This window comes from Mobula hypostoma, chromosome 23 (assembly GCF_963921235.1).
Source record: "Mobula hypostoma chromosome 23, sMobHyp1.1, whole genome shotgun sequence".
Classification (NCBI taxonomy): domain Eukaryota; kingdom Metazoa; phylum Chordata; class Chondrichthyes; order Myliobatiformes; family Myliobatidae; genus Mobula; species Mobula hypostoma.
Window position 1 is genome coordinate 38,530,289 of NC_086119.1, and position 14,096 is coordinate 38,544,384.

The 14,096-nt window shown below is 43.2% G+C and overlaps 1 long non-coding RNA gene across 1 annotated transcript; it reads right to left on the minus strand.

The window, feature by feature from the left end:
- Positions 1-10,811: 10,811 nt before the first annotated feature.
- On the minus strand, positions 10,812-13,809 carry LOC134336940 (uncharacterized). The gene is made up of 3 exons (XR_010015908.1): positions 13,713-13,809; positions 12,998-13,174; positions 10,812-11,326 (listed from the first exon to the last, which is right to left on the minus strand). It is a non-coding gene; the product is annotated as an uncharacterized LOC134336940 (long non-coding RNA).
- Positions 13,810-14,096: the final 287 nt, after the last annotated feature.

Consider the following 14,096-nt stretch of genomic DNA (forward strand, 5'->3'; position numbering starts at 1 on the left):
TCCTGGACTTCCTGTCAGATTGCTGGCAGGTGGTGAGAGTAGGCTCCCTCACCTCTGCCCGTCTGACCCTCAACACAGGAGCCCCCCCCCCCCCAGGGCTGTGTCCTAAACCCCTTCCTTTACTCACTGTACACCCATGACTTTGTTGCCACCCACATCTCCAATCTGCTAATTAAAGTTGCAGATGATACTACATTGATTGGCCTTATCTGCAGAGAAGAAGTCTTCACCCTGACCTCTCCCTCAATGTTGCAAAAACAAAGAAGCTGGTTGTGGACTACAGGAGGAACGGAGACAGGCCAACCCCTACTTACATCAATGGATCTGGGGTTGAGAGGGTGAACAGCTTTAAGTTCCTTGGTATACACATTACCAAGGACCTCACTTGGTCTATGCACAACAGTGCCTTTCACCTTAGATGTTTGAAGAAGTTCGGCATGAGTCTCCAAATCCTAAAGACTTTCTACAGGGGCACAATTGAGAGCATTCTGACTGGCTGTATCACTGCCTGGTGTGGGAACTGTACTCTCTCAATTGCAGGACTCTGCAGAGAGTGGTGCGGACAGCCCAGCGGATCTATGGATGTGAACTTCCCACTATTTGAGACATTTATAGCGACAGGTGTGTAAAAAGGGCCCGACGGATCATTGGGGACCTGAGTCACTGTTCCAGCTGTTACCATCCGGGTACCGCAGCATTAAAACCAGGACCAACAGGCTCCGGGACAACTTCTTCCACCAGGCCATCAGACTGATTAATTCACACTGACACAATTGTATTTTTATGCTATATTGACTGTTCTGTTGTATATCTTACCATACATACTATTTATTACAAATTACAGTACTATAATTTGCACATTGTACATTCAGACAGGGATGTAATGGAAAGATTTTTACTCCTCATTTATGTGAAGAATGTAAGAAATAAAGTCAATTCAATTCAAATTGATGTTTCATCAGGTTAAAGTGTCAGCAGAAGATAAAGATCCACTGAGGTTTCTCTGCTGGCCTCATGGTGACCTCAGCCAAGATATGATGGACTTTAGAGTGATGGTACATCTCTTTGGAGTAACTTCATCACCGAACTGTTAGGAGATGCACAGAAGGTAACGAAGAACAGTTCAGCTGCAAGGCGGTGGATAATGTTTTGCATTGCCCTTTGTTGATGACCACCTTGTGCCAGTGTCCTCTGAGGAAGAAACGGTATCTTGCTATCATACACTTGTGATAAAGGTGGCTTTCGAGTCACAAAGTGGCTAAGCAACAGACACAGTGTGCTATCTGTGATCCCAGAAGAGGAGGGAGCAAAAGACATGAGGATTTAGATTTAAATCAACATGGAGAGAGCACCGAGTGTGGGATAGTGTTTTCAGTCTGATACTTTAAGATCATGATCCAAGATAGACCACTCACCAGAAGGGGATTCCTTCCACAGTTACTTCCATTTACGATACTTTAGAAATCCTGAGTCCAATGTTTCTATCTGCTAAGAAGATCCTACAAGATCTCTAAGAAAGAGCTTGGCTGGTATGATACTATACCAACATCAGTTGCTGATAAGCAGACAAACTGGCTGGAAGAACTCTGCCTGTTGGAAGAATTCAAGGCTGTTAAATGTTGAAACCCCTGGATTTTGGAGAAGTTACTGCTGCACAGTTACAACACTTTACAGATGCAAGTGAAACTGGCTATGGAGCAGCGACCTACCTCTTGTTGCACAACACATGTTCTCAGGTGTACAACTCTGTTGAAGTCAGTTTCCTTCCCTCGTATGGAGCTTACTGCTGCTACGATAGGAAGCCATATGGACACATTGTGGAGGAAGGAGTTGCACATGCACCTCCATGACTCAGTGTTTTGGACTGATAGTACTTCTGTGTTGAAGTATATCAAGAGTGAAACTTCCAGGTTCCAAACCTTTGTTACAAACAGTTTCAGAAATTCTTAAGGTCTAACAGGCATCTCAATGGAGGTATGTAAACACTTCAAGCAACCCAACAGATGTTGCCTCCTAAGATTTGAATGTTTTCATCAAACATTCCTGAAGAATAAAATATGGGTGTCAGGGCCTCATGGTCTTCTTGAGCCTTAAAGGGAATGGCCTGTGAATCCTGATTGTTCTGGAGAACTCCTGCTAGATGATCCAGAGGTCAGGAGGAGTGTTACAATAAATGCCATGCAGATAGAAGAGAAGGAGAATGCGGCAACACATATAATCCATCACTTCTCATCTTGGACCCATTTGAGGAAGACAGTGGCCTGGATTCTTAGATTTAAGAAACTGCTTTTGTTTCTTAGTTGGAAGAGGAAGCAAATGAACATAGCTCTTGCTTATTCTGACTTGGATGAAGAACAACAGGGATATTCTTTGAAGAGAGAGATTGAGAAGGCCAAAGGTTGTCTCTCAGTGAAAGAACTCAGAAAGGCTGAAATGGAGATCATTGGGTCTTGCCAAAGAAATAGATTTTCAGATGAATCTCTGTTTCCGTGTGTAAGAGTAGACTACTTTGGACCTCCTGAGGCAAAGAGCAGAAGGGGTACTGTGAAGAGGTATGAGGTCATATCTACCTGTCTAGCTATACAAGCTGTTCACATTGAATTGCTATCTTTCTTGGACACAGTTTCTTTTGTTAATGCACTTCGAACCTTTATAGCAAGATGAGAACAGTTTCATGAACTGTGCTCTGACAATGTGGCAAGCTTTGTTGGAGCTGAGTGTGAGTGGAGAGGAGCCACTGAGCAGTGGAATCATTCACAAATCAGTGATGTCCTTCTTCAGAAAGAAATTAAGTGGATTTTAAACACCCCCCTCTACCCCTGCCCTGCTGTTTCACATTATGGAGGAACATGGGAGAGATTGATCAGACCTGTGCGAAAGGTCCTCATTTGCACCATGAAGATACAGAATCTTGACGAAGAGGGTTTCCCCACAGTCCTTTGTGAAGTAGCGACTATTATCAATGGTCATCCAATTACCAAAGCATCTTCAATTCCCAATGGTTTGAAAGTACTAACACCCAATCATCTGTTGCTTCTGAAAACCTCACTATACTTACCACCAGGGGAGTTTCAAAAGGAAGACATTTATGCTGTCGTAGATGGAAGCAGGTCCAATACATGTCAAACTTGTTTTGGAAACGGTGAGTCAAAGAGTACTTACCACAGCTGCAGGAATGTCAGATATAGTCAGGCATAAAACCCAATTTCCTCCTAGGAGACATTGTGCTTATAGTTGACGGCTCAGCGCTTTGAAACTCATGGATCTTGGTGAGAGTCATTCAAGTCACTCCAGACAGATGAGGATTTATGCGGCAGGTGCACACCAAAACCAATACCAGTTGTCCAGATAGCCAAGGTCTGCCTTCTTCCAGAGGCAGAGGTTTGAGGAGCTACAGCTCCAGAAGCTTCTCGCATTTTGCAGTCATGCTTCCTGCATTCCTTGAAATTAACTGGTTCCTCAGTTCCTGTGCTCCCTTTAAACTCACTGGGCCTCAGTTTCTAAGTCAAAGTCAAGTTCAGTGCAATATGCATCAGTACAGGTCAATGGAAATCACACTTTCAGCAGTTTCCCGGGCACTTGGCATTAGATACACAACATTCACAAGAGAAAAACATCAATTAAGCATAAATTATACACTATTTTTCCAAGAAAGAACACCATGAGAACAAAAAACAAAACTAAATCCATTGTAGTGTGAAGAGTTCATAGTGTTTTCAGTCTCTCATTGCTACAGTTGGAAGTTCCCACCTCCTTTAAAAGGGCAACAATTATACCAGTGCCCAAGAAAAGCAGTGTGAACTGCCTTAACAAGTATCGTACAGTAGCACTTACATCTATGATGATGAAGTGCTTTGAGAGGTTGGTCATGGCTAGAATCAACACCTGTCCTATTCTGGCTGACTGCCAGCTACCAGTGGAGTTCCACAGGAGTCGGTGTTGGGACCCCTGCTTTTTATGATGTATGTCAATGACCTGGACTATGGGATTAATCTTGGGACTATGGGACTATGGGACTATGGTGAAATTTGCTGATGATACAAAGATAGGTGGAGGAGCGGGTAGTGTTGAGGAAATAGACAGCCTGCAGAGAGACTTAGATAGTTTAGGGGAATGGGCAAAGAAGTGGCAAATGAAGTACAATGTTGGAAAGTGTATGTTTATGAACTTTGGTGGAAGAAATAAATGGGCAGACTATTATTTAGATGGGGAGAGAATTCAAAATGCAGAGATGCAAAGGGACTTGGGAGTCCTTGTGCAGGATACCCTAAAGGTTAACCTCCAGGTTGAGTCAGTGGTGAAGAAGGCAAATGCAATGTTGGCATTCATTTCTAGAGGTATAGAATATAAGAGCAGCTATGTAATGTTGAGGCTCTATAAGGCACTTGTGAGACCACACTTGGAGCATTGTGTGCAGTTTTGGGTTCCTTATTGTAGAAAGGATATACTGACATTGGAGAGAGTTCAGAGAAGGTTCACGAGAATGATTCCTGCAATGAAAGGGTTACTGTATGAGGAATGTCTGACAGCTTTTGGGCTGTATTCCCTGGAGTTCAGGAGAATGAGAGGGATCTCATGGAAACATTCCAAATGTTAAAAGGCCTGAACAGATTAGATATGGCAAAGTTATTTCCCATGGTAGGTGAGTCTAGGACAAGAGGGCACGAATTCAGGATTAAAGGATGTCCATTTAGAACAGAGATGCGGAGAGATTGTCAGAGGGTGGTAAATCTGTGGAATTTGTTGCCACAAGCAACTGTGGAGGCCAAATCATTGGATGTATTTAAGGTAGAGATAGATAGGTTCTTGATTAGCCAGGGCATCAAAGGGTATGGGGAGAAGGCAGGGGGGTGGGGATGACTGGAAGCATTCAATCAGCCCATGATTGAATGGTGGAACAGTCCCAATGGGCTGAATGGCCTACTTCTGTTCCTATATCTTATGGTCTCAGTAAGGACCTGGATCCACTGCAATTTGCCTATCGCCACAATAGGTCTATGGCAGGCGAGATCACAATGGCTCTCGACGTAGCCTTGGATCACCTGGACAATACAGATACCAACATCAGGATGCTGTTTATTGACTATAGCTCATCATTCCTACAGTCCTGATTGAAAAGCTACAGAACCTGGGCCTCTACCTCCCGCTGCAACTGGATTCTCAACTTCCTAACTGGAAGACCACAATCTGTACGGATTGGAAATAACATCTCCACCTTGCTGACAGTCAACACTGGTGCACCACAGGGAGGTGTGGGTTAGCCCACTGCTCTACTCTTGCTACACCCACGACTGTGTGTTTAGGCATAGCTCAAGTGCCTTCTATAAATTTGCCAATGATACAACCATTGTTGGCAGAATCTCAGACAGTGACAAGAGGGCATACAGGAGTAAGATTTACCAGCTAATTGAGTGGTATCATAGCAACAACCTTGCACTCAGTGTTAGCAAGACCAAGAGCTGATTGTAGACTTCAGAAAGAGTAGGATCCTCATAGGGGGATCAGAAGTGGAGAGAGTGATCAATTTCAATTTCCTGGGTGTCAATATCTCTGAGGAACTAGCCTGGTCACAACATATTGATGCAGCTATAAAGAAGGCAAGACAACAGCTATATTTCATTAGGAGTTTGAGGAGATTTGGTTTATCACTTAAAACTCTCTAAAACTTTTACAGATGTACGGTGAAGAACATTCTGACTGGCTGCATCATTGTCTGGTATGGGGGGAGGGGGCTACTGCACAAGATTGAAGTAAGCTGCAGAGAGTTGTAAAATCAGTCAGCTCCATCATGGGTACTAGCCTCCATAGTATCCAAGACATTGTCAAGGAGCGGTGCCTCAGGAAGGCAGCGTCCATCATTAAGGACTCCCACCACACAGGACATGCCCTCTTCTAAATGTTACTATCAGACAGGAGGTACAGAAGCCTGAAGTCACGCACACTCAGTGACTCAGGAACAGCTTCTTCCCCTCTACCATCCAATTTCTAAATGGACATTGAACCCAAATATCTCACTACTTTTTCTTTATTTCCATTTTTGTGCTGCTTATTTTAACCTAACTATTTAATATACATATATATGCTTCCTTAATTCAATTTTTTCTATATTTCATGTTTTGCATTGGACCACTGTTCCTAAGTTAACAAATTTCACAACATTTGCTGGTGATACTAAACCAAAACTGATTCTGATTCTGTTGTTATACTGAGGTAGTGATTGGGATTGTGGAGGTTGCTTCCAGAGCCAAAGGTTTGAAGGGATGTAGCTGTTATTGAACCTGTTCTCCCTTTAAACTCACTGTGATCCTAACTCCAATGTTCCCTTGAAACTCCTTTTGTTGTATTCCCTTTGCTCTCTTTAAACTTATCAAGTGCCTGGAAAATCCATTATCATACTGTTCAATTTCAAGTATATTATTGTGATAAGCAAGCATACACATGATATAATTTGGTATGAAAATTAGCTTTTTGAAGCAGCAACACAGATGAAGGCAAACATAAATTAACATTAATGATATTATGTACAACTGTACACCTGCTTGTTGATGCAAACATCTAATCAGCCAAACACATGGCAGCAATTTAGTGCATAAAAGCATGCAGAATAATCATGAGGTTCTGTTGTTTTTCAGACCAAACATCAGAATGGGAAAGAACTGTGATCTAGGTGACTATGACAGTGGAATGATTGGTGGTTTCAGACAGGGTAAATTGAGTATCTCAGATACTGCTGATCTGGAATTCTCATGCTCACAATCTCTTTGTTTATAGGTGCAAAAAAAAAACAAATTAAACATCCAGTGAGCAGCAGCTCTGTTGGCAAAAATGCCTTGTTAATGAGAGAGGTCGGAGGAGAACGGCCAGACTGGTTCAAGCTGACACGAAGGGGACAGTAACTGAAATAATTACGTGTTACAACAGTGGTGTACAGAAGAGCATCTCAGAATGCACAACACGTCAAACCTTGAAGTGGATGGGCTACACTACAGCAGCGGAAGCCCACCCTCTTCAGTACCACTCCTGTACCTAAAAAAGCAGCCAGAGAGTGTCTGCTCATGGATTTCCCAACATGGGCAGGGAGAGTTTTTTTTTTCTTCCTTCTACCGTCTGCGTGAGATGATGGGACTTTCAAGAGACCTTGAGACTTTTTTTTTACCGTGCCCATGGTCTGTTCTTTAACAAATTACGGTATTGTTTTGCACTGTTGTAACTATGTCTTATAATTATGTGGTTTTTGTCAGTTTTTCAGTCTTGTCTTGTGTTTCTGTGATATCATTCTGGAGGAACATTGTATCATTTCTTAATGCATGCATTACTAAATGACAATAAAAGAGGACTGCGTGTCCTCATAATCTAATCTAATCTAATTCATGAACAGTACCTCACTAATCTTGGCTTGTGCTATTTATTTACTTATTTTTTTATATAACTTAGTCACTTTTATGCATTTGTACTACACTGCTGCCACAAAACAACTAATTTCACTCCATATGTCAGTAATAATATACCTGATTCTAATTCTGCATGTCCCACACAACACAGTGGCATAGTGGCTTTCATAACACTTTACAGCGCCAGCGGCTGGGGCTCAATTCGCACCGCGTTTGGTAAGGAGTTTGTACATTCTCCCCATGACAGTGTAGGTTTCCTCCAGGTCCTCGAGTTTCCTTCCACATTCCAAAGATGTATGGGTTAGTAAATATGTTGGTGCAGGAAGCATGGTGATCTTTGGACCATGTTGGTCATTGACACAAAATGATGCATTTCTCTGCATGTTTTGGGTGTACATGTGACGAATAAAGCTAATCTTTATCTTTTACCATCGAACTCCTGACAATGTTGGATTAATGGTATCAACAAATATTGCCACTAGATGGCACTAGTTTCAACAAAGTCATCATGTCAGTGCTCAGGTGGCCTACAATCAACAGCTGCGAAATGGGATCAAGTATTAAATGTTTTCAGGCCAATGTTAGCTACGTCTATTGATTTTCATTAATTTTTTCAGGATGTGTGTGTCAGTATTTAATCTTCATCTCAAATTGCTCCTTGAGAATATGGTGATGAGTTGCCTTCTTGAAGTTCTCTGCTGGTTAGGTTATTCCCACTAAGCCCTCCACCTGTTTTTGTGCAGGCATCCCACCCCGCAAAAACTCATTTCAGGGATGTAGCACCATCAATTTACGGGAGACTCCCGGAACTTCCGGGAGAGGTGGGATGTCTGCAATAGAGTAGCTCCTGAGCAGCTAGCCAGTTAGTTTAACTAACATTAGCTATGCTAATGAACGAATGCCACCTGTTAAACTCACCTCAACATGTCTTTTACAGTCTTAACCCACCATGGGCAATAGAAAAGTCACTGTTGCAAACAGTGCAGCAAGCAACACTGTCATTATTTTTGACCCCTGTTAGGCAGGGGTACACTTTAGTGTAGTCTGGGGTGACGTACGTTTTATATTTTCTTTTTTTTTTGGAACACTCTGCCATGGTGCTCTCTCTCTCTATCTCAAAAAAAAATCGATCTAGATTAGATTAGATTAGATTACGAGGACACACAATCCTCTTTTATTGTCATTTAGTAATGCATGCATTAAGAAATGATTCAATGTTCCTCCAGAAAGTTCACAGAAACACAAGACAGACCAATACTGAAAAACTGACAAAAACCACATAATTATAACATACAGTTACAACAGTGCAAGCAATACTGTAATTTGATAGAGAACAGACCATGGACACGGTAAAAAAAATGTCTTAAAGTCTCTCGAAAGTCCCATTATCTCACGCAGACAGTAGAAGGAAGAAATCTCTCCCTGCCATGAGCTTCCAGCGCCGCAAACTTGCCGATGCACCATCCTGGAAGCACCCGACCACAGTCTGACTCTGAGTCCATCCAAAAACTTAGAGCTTCCGTCACCGAGCACCATCTCTGCCGAGCGCTTCGACCCCAGCCCCGGCCACCAGCAACAGGCAAAGCCGAGAATTTGGGGCCTTCCCCTCCAGAGATTCTCGATTGCACAGTAGCAGCGGCAGCGAACCGGGCATTTCAGAAGTTACTCCAGATGTTCCAACGTGCTTCTCACGTTTGTCTCTATCAAATCCAAATTGTGCACAGCATCCTACTTACAAATACCGATATCATTCACCGGAGAGGACGCGCGCGCTGCATCGCGCCACCATCTTCTCCTTCTTCCAGGATATTATATATAATTTGCAGGCATCAGGGAGCCACTATCAATATGCGAGAGACTCCCGGAACTTCCGGGAGAGGTGGGATGTCTGTCTGTGTTACCTGCAAACTTGGCCACAAAGCCATCAATTCCATCATGCAGATCATTAACATATAACGTGAAAAGAAGCAGTCCCAGGACTGTGCCCTGCGGAACACCATTAGTAACCAGTAGCCAACCAGGAAAGGCTCCCTTTATTCCCACTTCTTGATAGGCTATTCAGCCAATCATATGTCCATGCTTGTATCTTTCCTGTGACACCATGGGCTCTTATCTTATTTACCAGCCTCACGTGTAGCACCTTGTCGAAGTCCTTCTGAAAAACCAAGTAAACGACATTCACTGACTCTCCTTTGCCTATCCTGTCTGTTATTTCCTCAAAGAATTTCAACAGATTTGTCAGGCAAGATTTCCCCTTAAGTAAACCATGCTGACTTTGGCCTATTTTAACATGTGTCTTCAAGAACCCCCAAAACATTCTTAATAATGGACTCTAACATCTTGCAACCCACAGAAGTCAGGCTAACTGGCCTAATATTTCCCATCTTTTGCCTCCTTCCCTTTTTGGAGTGGAGTGCCATTTACAATTTTCCATTCTTCCAGAACCATTCAGAATTTAGTGATTCTTGAAAGATTGCTACTAATGCTTCCACAATCTCTTCAGCTGCTTCTTTCAAAACCTTGGTGTGTTGTCCATTTGGTCCAGGTGACTTGTCTACCTTCAGACCTTTCAGCTTCCCAAGGACCTTCTCCTTAGTAAAACTGTGTGTGTTTTAAATATAACACCTTCAGTCCTGTATTTACTACTCTTCTTTTCAATTTTGTCACCACTTCACCTGGTGAACTTCTTATCCCTTTCTAAACTTTTTATCTAATCCTTTACTTTGGAGGCTTCAGTAACCTCTCCTGCACTCTCCATCAACGGTACTTTGTCCATACTTTTCCAAGCTGTTGAACCCAACTACTATTATTTAGTTTAAATCCTATCACTGCCCTGGTTATGCAATTCACCAGCCCCCTGGTCCCAGCATGATTCATACTATGGACCCTGGGCTTTTGGAACAGCCCTTCCTTCCCCAATACTGGTGTTCATGTCCCACAAACTCAAACCCTCTTCTCCCACAACAAGCTCTGAGCTCCTTCATCATCAGATATCTGAACAATGAACCAACCCATGAACACTACTTCGCTATTTTACTCTCTTTTTGTGTACTTATTTATTTGTTATATATGTCTTATAGTTTTTTAATGTGTTGCCGCCAAGAAACAACATATTTCACAACATGAGTGATACTAAACCTGATTCAGATTCCTTCTCAGATCTTATTAACCCTGTGCCAATTTGTTCGTGTGTCAGGTAACAATCTAGTGATCATTATCATTTTTTTTGGTTCTATGATTTAATATAATCTCTAGCTGCTCAAATTCCCTCAGCAGAATTTCTTTCCTTGTGCTTCCACATGCCGTTGGTACCTATGTGGACGACAACTGGATCATTCCCCTCCCACTCCAAATTCCTTTGCAGATCACATGAGATTAGATTATGAGAACACTCAGTCCTCTTTTAATTGTCATTTAGAATTGCATACATGCCTTAAGAAATGATACAATGTTTCTCCGGAGGGATATCACAGAAAACAGGACACACCGAAGACGAACACTGACAGAACCACATAATTATAACATATAGTTACAGCAGTGCAAAGCAATACCATAATTTGATGAAGAACAGACCATGGGAACAGTAAAAAAAAAGTCTCAAAGTCCTGAGTCGATCAACTCCTGAGTCCCCGATAGCAGGTGGCAAAAGGGAGAAACTCCCTGCCATAAACCTCCAGGCACCGTCAACTTGTCGATGCCTTGGAAGCAGCCGACACTGAGTCCATCCATCCAAAAACTTCGAGCTTCCGACCAACCTCTCAGATACAGCCTCCCGAGCGCCTTCGACCTCTCCCCAGCCGCTGAAACACGCAAAGCCGAGGATGTCGGTTACCACACAGTCGCAGCGGCAGCGAAGCGGGCATTTCATAAGTTTTCCAGATGTTCCTCTGTACTCTCACGTCTGCCTCCATCAAATTAGAATTGTGCACGGTCCCCTACTTGACAGATAACAGGTATTCATCACTGAAGTGGCCGCACTTGCTGCCGTCGCGCCGCCATCTCCCCCCTCCCGGGAGTGATGTCCTGAACATCAGCACTGTGTAGGCAACACAGTCGATGGGGCTCTTGATCTTTACAACAGATAATTGTCTCTATTCCCCTGATTTTACTATTTCCTATTAAAACTACATTTCTCTCCACCCCCCTCCCCTCCCCCCCCCGAATGTCTCCCTGAACCATGGTATTATGCTTCCATTGTTCATCCCTCCTACAGACTCCACTTCCACCCTTACAGGGAGCACCAATCTCAGACCTATTGGGCAGGTTCAAGGGCTGAAGCCCTTCGATCGCTACCTCTTCGATCCTTCTACCTGTCTCACTCGCTGCCACTCTCTCTTGTCCCTGACCACAGATCGAATTTGAAGTATTTAATCTAAAGGGTCTGACTACCACCTGAAACACACTTTGCAGGTAACTCCCCCTCGCTGATGCATCTCAGTGTGTGAGGCTCAGGTTTCAGGTCATCAACTTTGAGCCCGAGTTCCTCAAGCAACTAATGCTTGCAGCAGGTGTGCTCACCAGGGACCACAGTGGACTCCACCAGCTCTCACAACGTGCAACTACAACACATCACTTGTTCTTGCTTCTCTACCTTATTTAATTAGTTGTAATGTGGTATTTTTAGGTAACTACTATATAGATAGATAGATATACTTTATTGATCCCGAGGGAAATTGGGTTTCGTTACAGCTGCACCAACCAAGAATAGGGCATAAATATAGCAATACAAAACCACAAACAATCAAACAACAAAATGCAAACTATGCCAGATGGAAATAAGTCCAGGACCAGCCTATTGGCTCAGTGTATCTGACCCTCCACGGGAGGAGCTGCGGAGTTCGATGGCCACAGGCAGGCACAACCTCCCGTGACGCCCAGTGTTGTATCTCGGTGGAATATGGCCAGAGTCCAACAGCAAAAAGTTCAATATCCGGTCTACAAACACGTTCCTTGATCGTAATATGACCCGGATTGCACCATCCGTTGTTAACCAGAACAGTAAGCACCCAACTCCTTTACGCTTACCGCTCTCAGTGCACTTCCAGTCAGCCGGAACGGTCTGAAAGCCGTCCATGGAAAAGTTTTGATCGGGTATGTCCTCGTGCAGCCCCGTTCTAGTAAAACACATAACACTGCACTCGCGAAATGTTCTCTGATGCCTGGCTAGCGCTGTGAACTCATCCATTTTATTACCCACCAAACTCCTCTTCTCAATAAGTCTCTGAATATTAAAAATATTTTAACTTTACCTGCTACTCTTCTGTGTCTCCTTGCCGAAGCCTCAGACTCGTACACTGGCCCACTCACTGGCTGCTTCAAAAATGGCATCTGGGACCTTGGGACCTCGGGTCTTCACTCTAATTCTAACTCTGCCCCACTCACACAATGGCCTCAATGATCACTCTGTTCATACCTAGCTTATTTTTACTGGTCCTTGCCAATTGCCCAATAACCCAATTGATCTCATGTTGAGCAGAACGTCCTGGCAGGCCCTGCTCACTTATTTAAATCTAGTACTTTCCACCACAAGTAACAGCTCTTTCCATCTCAACTGAGATGAAAGTCTGAACAGGCCCTGCTCGCTCTTTAAATCTAGCACTACTCACCCACAATCTCACGACTGTTTGGTCCCTTGGTCCAAGATTGTGATGAGTTCTGGAGACAAGTGGTCCTGGGAAATCCCGTATACATTCTGAATACACTCGACATTTCTGGAACAGCTTCTTCCCATCAGATATCTGAATGGACAATGAACTCACGAACTCTTCCTCAGTATTTTTTTCCTGTGTTTTTGCATGAATTGTTTATTTTTAATATATACTTATTGTAATTTATAGTTTTTATTACTATGTATTGCAATGTTGTACAACAAATTTCATGACATATGCTGGCGATATTAAGCCTCATTCAGATTCTGGAAGACGTCCTTGAAATAAGGACAGGACTGTTTCTGTGAGGACTGCACAGGGATCCTTTCTATAAATATATGCATTTGCAAAAGATTTATCAGTTGTGCTGGTTTGCCCATGACCTGCTACAGAGCCGGTTGAGCAGCTATAAACTCTTACTATGGAAATAATACTGGACCTGAGGCGTCTCCTGAATTATCTGGAGTCCATGGTCATTTATGTAAATGACTAGGGCACTATGGTGTTGGAGGTGGTCCGGGTTAGTAAGTCAAAAAGCCTTCTCCCATTCCCTCCCACCACCCTGAAGCTAGAGATGTACTCCCAAAGAGGTGGCTGAATATGCATACCCACGGTACCCACGGTCGTGGTTGCCACATGCACATGCACCATGTTTGAGACTGGAAGGACCTACATGAAGCATCACAAGATCTGTGAAGCATTGAGGTTCCCAGGGCACCAAAAAGCAGGAACAATGACACTGGTATTGCTCAGCACATCATGCTGCATCTGTGGAGAGAGTAAAGATTTGAATCAAATTTCCATCTACAGTGCTCTGCATTTGATCTTTAATTTGAAGTTGCAAATACCATATACCAGCGAATGAGGAACGAAGGACTAAAGTAAATTGTAAAACTCCATCTAACGATGGGAGAGTTGGACTCCAAGCCAAATTAGAACATCAACTCTTGTCAGCTTATTGGGTTCTTACTCTTCTGTTTGTGAAAAGCCCAATGTGCACATTTAGAAACATGCTTGTTATGACTATTAAAACGCAAACAACAGGAATTCTGCAGAT